We start from the raw sequence: 9757 nt of genomic DNA, 5'->3' as shown, positions 1-9757 counted from the left end.
CAAACCCACAGCCAACATTATACTGAATGAGGAAAAGCTGAAAGCATTTTCTCTGAGTACTAGAATAAGACAAGGATGCCCATTTTCATCACTTCTATTTAACACAGTACTGGAAGTCTCAGAGCAATCAGACAAGAGAAAGAAATAAAGGGCATCCAAATAGGAAAGAGGAAGTCAAACTGTCACTGTTCACTGATGATGTGATCATATACCTCGAAAACCCTAAAGACTCATCCAAAAGCTCCTAGATCTGATCAACAAATTCAGTAAAGTCTCAGGTTACAAAATTAATGTACATAAATCAGTAGCACTGCTAAACACCAATGGCCAAGCTGATAATCAAATCAAGAACTCAATCCCCTTTACAACAGCTGCAAAAAAAAAAAAAAGTCCTAGGAATATACTTAACCATGGAGATGAAATATCTCTACCAGGAAAACTGCAAAACACTGCTGAAAGCAAGCACAGATAACACAAACAAATGAAAATACATCCCATGCTCACTGATGGGGAAAAAATCAATATTGTGAAAATGACCATATTGCCCAAAGCAATCCATAGATTCAATGCAATTCCCAAGAAAACACCATCATCATTCTTCAGAGAACTAGGAAAAGGCAATCCTAAAATGTATACGGAACCAAAAGGAGACCACATAGCCAAAGCAATGTTAAGCAAAAAGAACACATCTGGAGGCATCACGTTACCTGACTTTAAATTATTCTACAAGGCTATAGTTAACAAAACACACGGTACTGGTATAAAAATAGGCACATAGATCAATAGAATAGAATAGGAAACCCAGAAATAAAGCCAAATACTTACAGCCAACTGATCTTTGACAAAACATACAAAAACATAAATCGGGGAAAGGATATGCTATTCAATAAATGGTGCTGGTATGCCAATGCAGAAGAACGAAACTGGATCCTCGTCTTTCACATGATACAAAAATCAACTCCAGGTGGATTAATGACTTAAATCTAAGACCTGACACCATGAAAATTCTAGAAGAAAAATTCTTGGCTTAAGCCAAGAATTCATGACTGAGATCACAAAAGTAAATGTAACAAAAATAAAAATAAATAAATGGGACTTAACTAAACTAAAAAGCTTCTACACCACAAAAGAAATAATCCACAGAGTAAACAGACAACCCACAGAGTGGGAGAAAATATTTGCAAACTAAGCATCTGACAAAGGACTAGTATCTAGAATCTATAAGGAACTCAAACAAATCAGCAAGAAAAAAATAATCCCATCAAAAAGTGGGAAAGGACATGAATAGACATTTCTCAAAAGAAGACAAACAGCCAACAAACATACAAAAAAAAAGCTCAACATCATGAATGCAGGGAAATGCGAGTTAAAACCACAACGAGATACTACATTACTCCTGCAAGAATGGCCATAATTAAAAAGTCAAAAAACAATAGATGTTGGTATAGATACAGTGAAAAGGGAACACTTTTATACCGCTGGTAGGAATGTAAAATAGTGCAACCATTATGGAAAACTGAATGGAAATTCTTAAAAGAATCTCCAGACTACATACCTAGAACTGCCATTTGACCCAGCAATCCCACTACTGGGTATCTACCCAAAGGAAAAGAAGTCATTGTATGAAATGGATACATGCCCATGCATGTTTAGAGCAGCACAATTCACAACTGCAAAGATAAAGAATTAACCTAAGTGCCCATCAACCAACAAATGGATAAAGAAAATGTGGCATATATACAACCATGAATACTACTTATCCATACAAAGGAACGAAATAATGTCATTTGCAGCAAACTTGGATGGAGCTGGAGGCCATTATTCTAAGTGAAGTAATTCAGGCATCAAAAACCAAATATCATGTGTCCTCACTTATAAGTGAGAGCTAAGCTGTGGGGACACAAAGGCATAACAATGATACAATGAAATTTAAGGGATTGGGGGAATGTTTGGGAGGCAGTTGAGGGATAAAAGCCTACATATTGGGTACAGTATACACTGCTTGGGTGACAGGTGCATTAGAATCTCAGAAATCACCACTAACCAACTTATCTATGTAACCAAAAACTACCTGTACCCCAAAAATTATTGAAACAAAAAGTGCATCAAAAATAAGAAAATACACAGAGAAGAAAAAAGAATAAAAAACAATGAAGCAATCTTATAGGATCTAGAAAGTAGCCTAAAGGGGTAAATCTAAGAGTTATTAGCCCTCAAGAGGAGGCAGAGAAAAAGGTAGGGATAGAAAGTTTATTCAAAGGGAAGATAACAGAGTTTCCCATACCTAGAGAAAGATACCAATATCCAAGTAGAAGACAGTCATAGAACACCAAACATTTAACCCAAAGAAGACTACCTCAAGGTATTTATAGTCAAATTCCCAAAGGTCAAGGATAAAGAAAAGATCCTAAAAGCAGCAAGATAAAAGAAACAAATAATATACAATGGACCTCCAACAGACTTTTCAGTGGAAACCTTACAGGCCAGGAGAAAGTGGCATGGCATATTTAAAGTGCTGAAGGGAAAATCCTTACCCTAGAATAGTATATCCAGTGGAAATATCCTCAAACATGAAGGAGAAATAAAGACTTTCCCAAAGAAACAAAATGCATGCTTGTACCAAAATATCTCATATAACCCATAAACATATACACCTATGTACCCCCAAAAATTTTAATTTAAAATTAAAATTAACTTTTTAAAAAGCAGGGACTACAGAGAAACCTGACCTGCTACAAAACAAACTAAAATTCATGTCATGGGATTAAGATGCACTCATTAATAATATCATCCTCAACTAAGAGGCAGAAGGAGTTGTTCTCTCAGCTAAAAATACCACGTGGGGCTGGTTGCAACTCTGGCACATCACTGCGCAGCAGTTGATAGCTCAGAATTAAATGAGTTCTTGGTGTGTCCTTCAGCATTAGCGGACAAGATATACCCAAGGACAACCAGGCTGGAAAAGGCAGGTGGCAGTCTTAGCTTTTTCTCTCTGCAACCTGAAACTTCGGATCTGAGGCCAGTGACCAATTTCTAGAACCCTGTGGGTTGACAGTGACCCAGTTCCCTCTGTAACTGGCGCTGGTGGTGGCAGCCACACCTAGCCGCCCAAAGAACTGGAAGATGAAGGTAATGGAATTGACTTCTGATGGTGCAACTAAGAAAACAAAACAGGTGGATCATAAGTGAGAAGTGCAAGGCACCTTGCTCCAGGGCCCGAACGGCATGGAATCTGAAGACAGAATGCGGGGACCAAAGCCGAGCACAGAAGATGCTCCAGGGCCAAGGGGCACACTGTCCACGGCCAGCCAGGCACCGTAGGGGAACCATACGGTGGTCCAGGATCGAGAGGAAAGGGCTTGTTGAGAAGGCTGTTCGTGGCTTTGGAGTGGGAGAAACGTACATCTCAGCTCCGGCTCAGCCATTGCCAAAGTACTGAATTGAACATCCCCGTGCCGCAGTTTCCTTCTTGCCAGATAAAGATGGTATCCACCTCATCGGGTTACTGTAGCAACACACGAAGCCTTTAACACAGAACCCGGCTCATAGCAGGGACTCCGTCAGTGTTAGTGAATAAAAATAATAGGAAAGCCCTCACCCTGATTGTAATCCTAGGCTGTGAGCTTGATTCATGGAAGTCTGCCTGGGAGGAGGTTTCTCTCACCTCCCCTGACAAGATCCGGGTGCTAAATCTACAGAATGCTGGACTGGAACCCCCCCAGTTAAGCCCCCACCCCATGCCCCCTCTATGCTACTCACACCTGCCCACCTGAGTCCCTCCCCAACTGGAATCTTCCACACCTGAGTACATTTCCGCATCTTTGAACAATCTCCTGACTTCTGGTTTGGAAAACAGCCAGATGCACTGATACATTTTAAGGATTTCCCAACTCTGTTTTTCTACTTCCAAGAAAGTCCTTCGAAAACAAAGCAGTGAAAAAGCCAAGTAACCTAGACAACTGTGAAAGGAATGCCTTTGTTAGGATCGTGAATATGTTTCCAAATATTTGGGCATATGTTCTATTCGGACTAAAAGTCTTGTGACAGAAAAGGATAATCAGCCCCTTCAATAATCAGGGTTCTGTTTTTACTTCTTTGATAAAATAAAACCCCCCCAGAGGCTAAAAGAAGATCCCGTATCTTTATGAAAATTGTCAATATGCAATCAGTTGTTGACTAAATTTAGGCTCCTTTTGTATAATGCAAGGATGTGCATTCAAATAATAAATGCACATTTCGCCCAAAATAAAGTTACCTTGGATATAAGCTTTATAAATGATACACTAATTAATTTACCCATTAATTATAAGTAGGGTTTTTGTCTGTTTTCCTCCATCTGGTTGACAAATACCTCTTCCCACCTTCTGATGTCAACTAGCAGTACCCTGACTCGGGCTCACAGCCAGGGGACCTCGGGGGCAGCGACGCCATAGCAAGAAGCTTGTCTTTCATCGCCACCTAATGGCCATTTTCTGTTATTACAAAGTACCAGACCACTTCACACCTACTTGGTGTGCTTGCACAGGTGTAACAGTTAAGTGAGGTGGGGGGGGTTTGTTTTGTTGTTTCTTTTTGAGAAAGGGTCTTGCTCTGTCACTCAGGCTGGAGTGCAGTGGCGTGATCAATGGGCTGGGCTGGAGTGCTGGGCTCAAGCAATCCTCCCACTTTGGCCTCCCGAGTAGCTGGAACTACAGGCACATGCCACCATGCCTGGCTAATTTTTGTATTTTTTGTAGAGATGGGGTCTTGCTATGTTGCCCAGGTTGGTCTTGAACTCCTGGGCTCAAGCAATCCACCCACCTCGACCTTCCAAAGTGCTGCAATTACAGGCATGAGTCACCGCACCCGGCCCAGGTAAACACATTTTGAAAGAAAACATTTGTAGGTTGAGCACAGTAGTTCACGCCTGTAATCCCAGTACTTTGGGAGGCTGCGGTGGACTGATCGCCTGAGGTCAGGATTTCAAGACCAGCCTGGCCAACACGGTGAAACCCCGTCTCTATTAAAAATACAAAAATTGGCCAGGCATGGTGGCGGGCGCCTGCAGTCCTAGCTACTCAGGAGGCTGAGGCATGAGAAAGGCGTGAACCCAGGAGGCGGAGCTTGCAATGAGCTGAGATCGCGCCATTGGATTCCAGCCTGGGCGACAGAGCGAGACTCCGTCTCAAAAAAATAAATAAATAAAAAATAAAAATTAGTCAAGCAAGGTAGTGCACGCCTATAGTCCCAGATACTCCGGCGGCTGAGGCAGGAGAATCACTTGAACCTGGGAGACCGAGGTTGCAGTGAGAGCGCCACTGCACTCCACCCAGGCGACAGAGCGAGACACTGTCTCAAAAACAAACAAACAAAAATTGTAAATATTTCTGAAGAATCTTTGCAGGAAATACAGTTCATTCTCTTCCTATACCTTTCACATTTCATTGAGAAAACTAAGAACTCAAAGACAACCACAAACCAAAGGAAGATTTCCATCCAAAGAAACGAGAGGGAGCCCAGAGGGGAGAGTGAGGAAGGGAGAGTGTATTGTTCAGTGACTGGAAAAAAAATACTCAAATTTTTGTGTAGTTGCCTAATTTAAAAAAAAAGAAATCCTTTGCATGTCCAGACCTCCTTTATACTATTAAACCAAGCCTTTGAACTTCAATTCACTTCAGATCAACATGCAATTATTCCATTTCTCTGGTCTCTTTTGGTTTTTTTCCAAAATGATTTTTCCCTATTCACTTGGGGTTTCCTTTTGAGTTACTCTTTTTTACAGATTCACAATACTGCTTAGTTTCTAGAAGCTTCCTATATTGAAAAGCATTCAGATATTTTCATATTTTGATACCACACAGTCCATATTTGGAATTCTCCTCACTGTGCCACTGGATTGCTAACCATGGAAGGTTGAAGGGACAGCTGAAGCCAAAACTAGAAGAGGACTGATACCATCCATAGGGTACTATTGATCTAAGTGATTTTTGCATTTCAGTGATACTTTAAAGAAAATCAAACAGGAGCAAATACAAATACCCTTCTAAAATGTTAATGTTTTTGACTACCCGAAAACAATATAAGAAAAAAATAATTCAATTTAAATAAGTGGTCTGGGTTTTTATCTTTGCTTATTGTCAGCATAGGTATTTATTTTCATTTTTTAAATATGAGAAATAGCAAGGTGGGCAGATCTCTTGAGGACAGGAGTTCCAGACCAGCCTGGCGAATATGGTGAAACCCTGTCTCTACTAAAAATGCAAAAATTAGCTGGGTGTGGTAGCATGTGCCTGTAATTACAGCTACTCAGGAGGCTGAGGCAGGAGAATTGCTTGAACCTGTGAGGCGGAGGTTGCAGTGAGCCGAGATCCTGCCACTGTACTCCAGACTGGGCAGCAAAACAGACTCCATTTCAAAAAAAAAAAAAAAAAAAAAAGAGAGAGGAGGAAAATTGGCACCTAGCTAAATCTATCTCCCTCCTACTCTGCCATGAAAGACAGAAAAGTCAGCCCTGAGCAAGAAGGTGGTTAAGGTCTACTTGTATAGGGGGTTGTTGTAAAAATTATGCAGACTTTTCAGATAGGATAATTTAATGCAATGAAATTAAAAATAGAAATAAATTTTCAATTATATGAATTTCCATTTTACTGTGGTCTTTTACCTTAAGCAAAGGGAGAAATGTTTTTAACGCAGACTACTTCAATGATTGGAAACAAAATAACCTAATTCTATTCAAAATGCCTTTTGTTACTAGGGTAACAAGACAAGAGCCGTTTCCCAGAGTTCATGAAAGCCACGAGACTTCTGCAACTGCAGAATACACTGAAGTAACACCAACAGACTCTGCTACAAAATTAGGAGGCAGACTCCAAAGCGGAAAGTTTATGGCCACTCCAAGTTGAATTGCCGTAATTAACATGAAATAGGAAAACAGTACAGCAAGGAGAGGAGCCCCTCTGACAATACGGGAGCAGTGTTTGCTGCAAACACACAAGGAATCGCACATAGGCAGGGAGGTAGCAGGGTGAATATCAACAAAATCTTACAAGGAAGAAAAAATATCTACAGTAAACTAAGGCAGGGCAGGTGAGCGGAAATGCTATCAAACTTACCTGGTGTACAAGTCATTGGAGCTGGATCAGCTGTAGGTGAACACACACTCCTGGCCATCAGGAAGCAAAATTACAGGACCCGGCTCCACAGCCATGGCTACAAATCAATCAACAGCAGGAGACACAGAAGCAGCCACTCCCTTCAGCTCAGAAACGTGTAAAGGGTACTGGGTTGCAAATTTCTGTCCCTACCATTATCCCTCCTTACCATCATCTGCACACAAGTGGATGATAGAGTTACAGTTAGATAACGCTTCAAAGATGATGTGCACAGCGTGTAATAAAAAAAAAATACGACATAATGAGACAATCAGTGCAATTTGAAAACACGGACCAAATAATCACTGCAATAAAAGACATCGATCCCAACGCAGCCAGAAAAGTGCTGCTGAAGATTTAGACTTGGCAACACACAGACAGAGTTCAGGCATATGCAAGCAGGGACTATAAATAATGAAATGATGCTCCCTGGGACAAGATATTTTTCTATTAATCTTTATTTATATGATGGTTCTCTGGAAAGCATTTCATTTTCAAACCTATTTCTGAGATAAGTAGCATAAGGCGCATCTGAAGAAATACTATCGCTGTATCACAGAGAACTTCCATGCCTTGAAATTTTTTTCAGAGTATTATTAATAAGATGGTCTAGCTATGCAGAGCAAAAAAGAAAAAAAAATCTTCAAAAGCTAAGACTGTTAGGCACATGAAGGTATGCATAAACTGTCTTCACATTTAATTTCGTATGATTCGGGAGATACATCCATGTACATCTAACCAGGACAGGCAGCACAAGTCCTCAGTGAACCCCGGGTGTGCCAGCTTCAAGCCAAAGTATTCCGTTGAGTTTGGTTTGTGGAGAGACATTTGAAATGTTGCTTCATAGCTTCCATTTTCTAAAAGAAAAGGCAAATATTAGGGAAAGACTGTTAGAGAAAGACACAGAATGTTTACCACAATCTTCATCACTTAACACACAATAAAGGAAAGTGTTGTCTTTTATTCTATAAACCACTAGTCATCATTTGCTCCCCACTGAAAGGAAATTCCTCTCACAGAAAACCAAGCTAGATTTATATCCTTTCTCTGCACAAACACATATCAAATACCATAAGGAAGTCTACATCTCCAATTTTAATTTCCCACTGTGTTTTCACGGAAAATAGGTTGAACTGACAGGTTGGTCCTAGAGGGGGAGCTCTAAATGGTTCATGGCTACACCAGAGGAAGGTATTAAGTGGCCACCTTTTGGGAGGTAGAAACCAGTCTCATATTGGACATTATTTGCCCTGGGACTCAAACATCAATTTAGATTCTAGGTCAGATGTGGTGGCTCACGCCTGTAATTCCAACACTTTGGGAGGCCAAGGTGGGCAGATCACTTGAGCCTAAGAGTTCGAGACCAGCCTGGGCAACATGGCGAAATCCCATCTCTACAAAAAATACAAAAATTAGCCAGGCACAGTGGTGCGTGCCTGTAATCCTAGCTACTCAAGAGGCTGAGGTGGGAGGATCACCTGAGACCAGGGAGGTCAAAGCTGCAGTGAGCCATGATCTTACCACTGCACTCCAGCCTGAGTGACAGAGTGTGACCCTGTCCAAAAAAAAAACCGATTGACTCCAACTCCAACTATGGGAAATGAGAATTCTTTCATAGTTCCATTCATTGCCTTGTTCTGTCTAAAATAGTCTTTTCAAATAAAATGCATGGATAATCTATGAGTTATGGATGGGTTTGTTTTTGGAAGCCAAATAGTTTGCAGAATACCTGACTGCATCATCATGTCGCATTTTAAAGGTTATTGACTCCCTTCGGGAGTCCGTGGCTGGGATTTAGGGTGCTGCCTGGCTTACTCCTTCACTGTCAGGCATTTTGACCTCACAACAGACTATTAGGGACTGGATTCCAAACTAGAACCCATCAGAGAAACAGGCAGAATGTGCTAGCCACAACTGTAACTTGCCTTTTTTCCTTTCTTTTTTGGAAATGGCCTATAAAGAAGCCATCTGTCTACATTAAAGATTCTCTCTCGGCTGTGCCATTTCACATCCAATATTTCTTTATAATTATCACATTAAAACTGCACAATTTTTAAAGAACTTTCCAAGTTGAGTGAACAGACATGGATTTAAACAGGACCAACGAGTCTGTTACTGTGAGTTTTGCTTTGTTTTGTTTTGTTTCTGGTATGATAATAAATATCATATTTTCATTTTCTACCATTCTTCAGGTAGAATATCTTAAGCTTGCCAGTTTTCTTTCTTTAAAAATGAGTCCCAACCCACTCCTTGGAAATGAAATTGTAACCAAGTGGCAAGCAGAGGGCCTTAAAGTAGAAGTCTGTGGGTCCAAAGCATGAAAGAAACTCCCTGGAGAGACATCAAATCGTGGGCTAGATTCACTTTCTCATTCAAGCAAATGAATGACAAAACCTTTATGGTCCAATAACAAACTGTGATGGCCACTCTCACTAGCTCCAAGATGCTCTAAAAATAGATTAAGTGTTTTTTATATTAGCTTTTTATTTATAAGTCTATTAAGCAGGGGCATCCCTACTATTCAAATTGAACCCCCAGATTAACTAGACACAGAGCACTGATTGGTGTGTTTACAAACCTTGAGCTAGACACAGTGCTGATTGGTGCATTTACAATCCTCTAGCTGG

At 40.6% G+C, this 9757-nt stretch overlaps 1 protein-coding gene across 2 annotated transcripts in view; it reads right to left on the bottom strand.

Moving 5' to 3' along the window:
• Positions 1 to 7570: 7570 nt before the first annotated feature.
• The window catches only part of SH3BGR (SH3 domain binding glutamate-rich protein), a 62892-nt gene continuing 60705 nt past the window's right edge, over positions 7571 to 9757 (bottom strand). For both annotated transcript variants that reach the window (XM_011984175.1, XM_011984174.1), the window contains exon 7: positions 7571 to 7987. The gene's annotated coding sequence lies outside the window, so the exon portion shown is untranslated. The remainder of the gene's footprint in view (positions 7988 to 9757) is intronic.

This window comes from Mandrillus leucophaeus, unplaced genomic scaffold (assembly GCF_000951045.1).
Source record: "Mandrillus leucophaeus isolate KB7577 unplaced genomic scaffold, Mleu.le_1.0 Scaffold262, whole genome shotgun sequence".
Classification (NCBI taxonomy): Eukaryota; Metazoa; Chordata; class Mammalia; order Primates; family Cercopithecidae; genus Mandrillus; species Mandrillus leucophaeus.
This window is presented reverse-complemented; position numbering and strand designations above follow the sequence as displayed.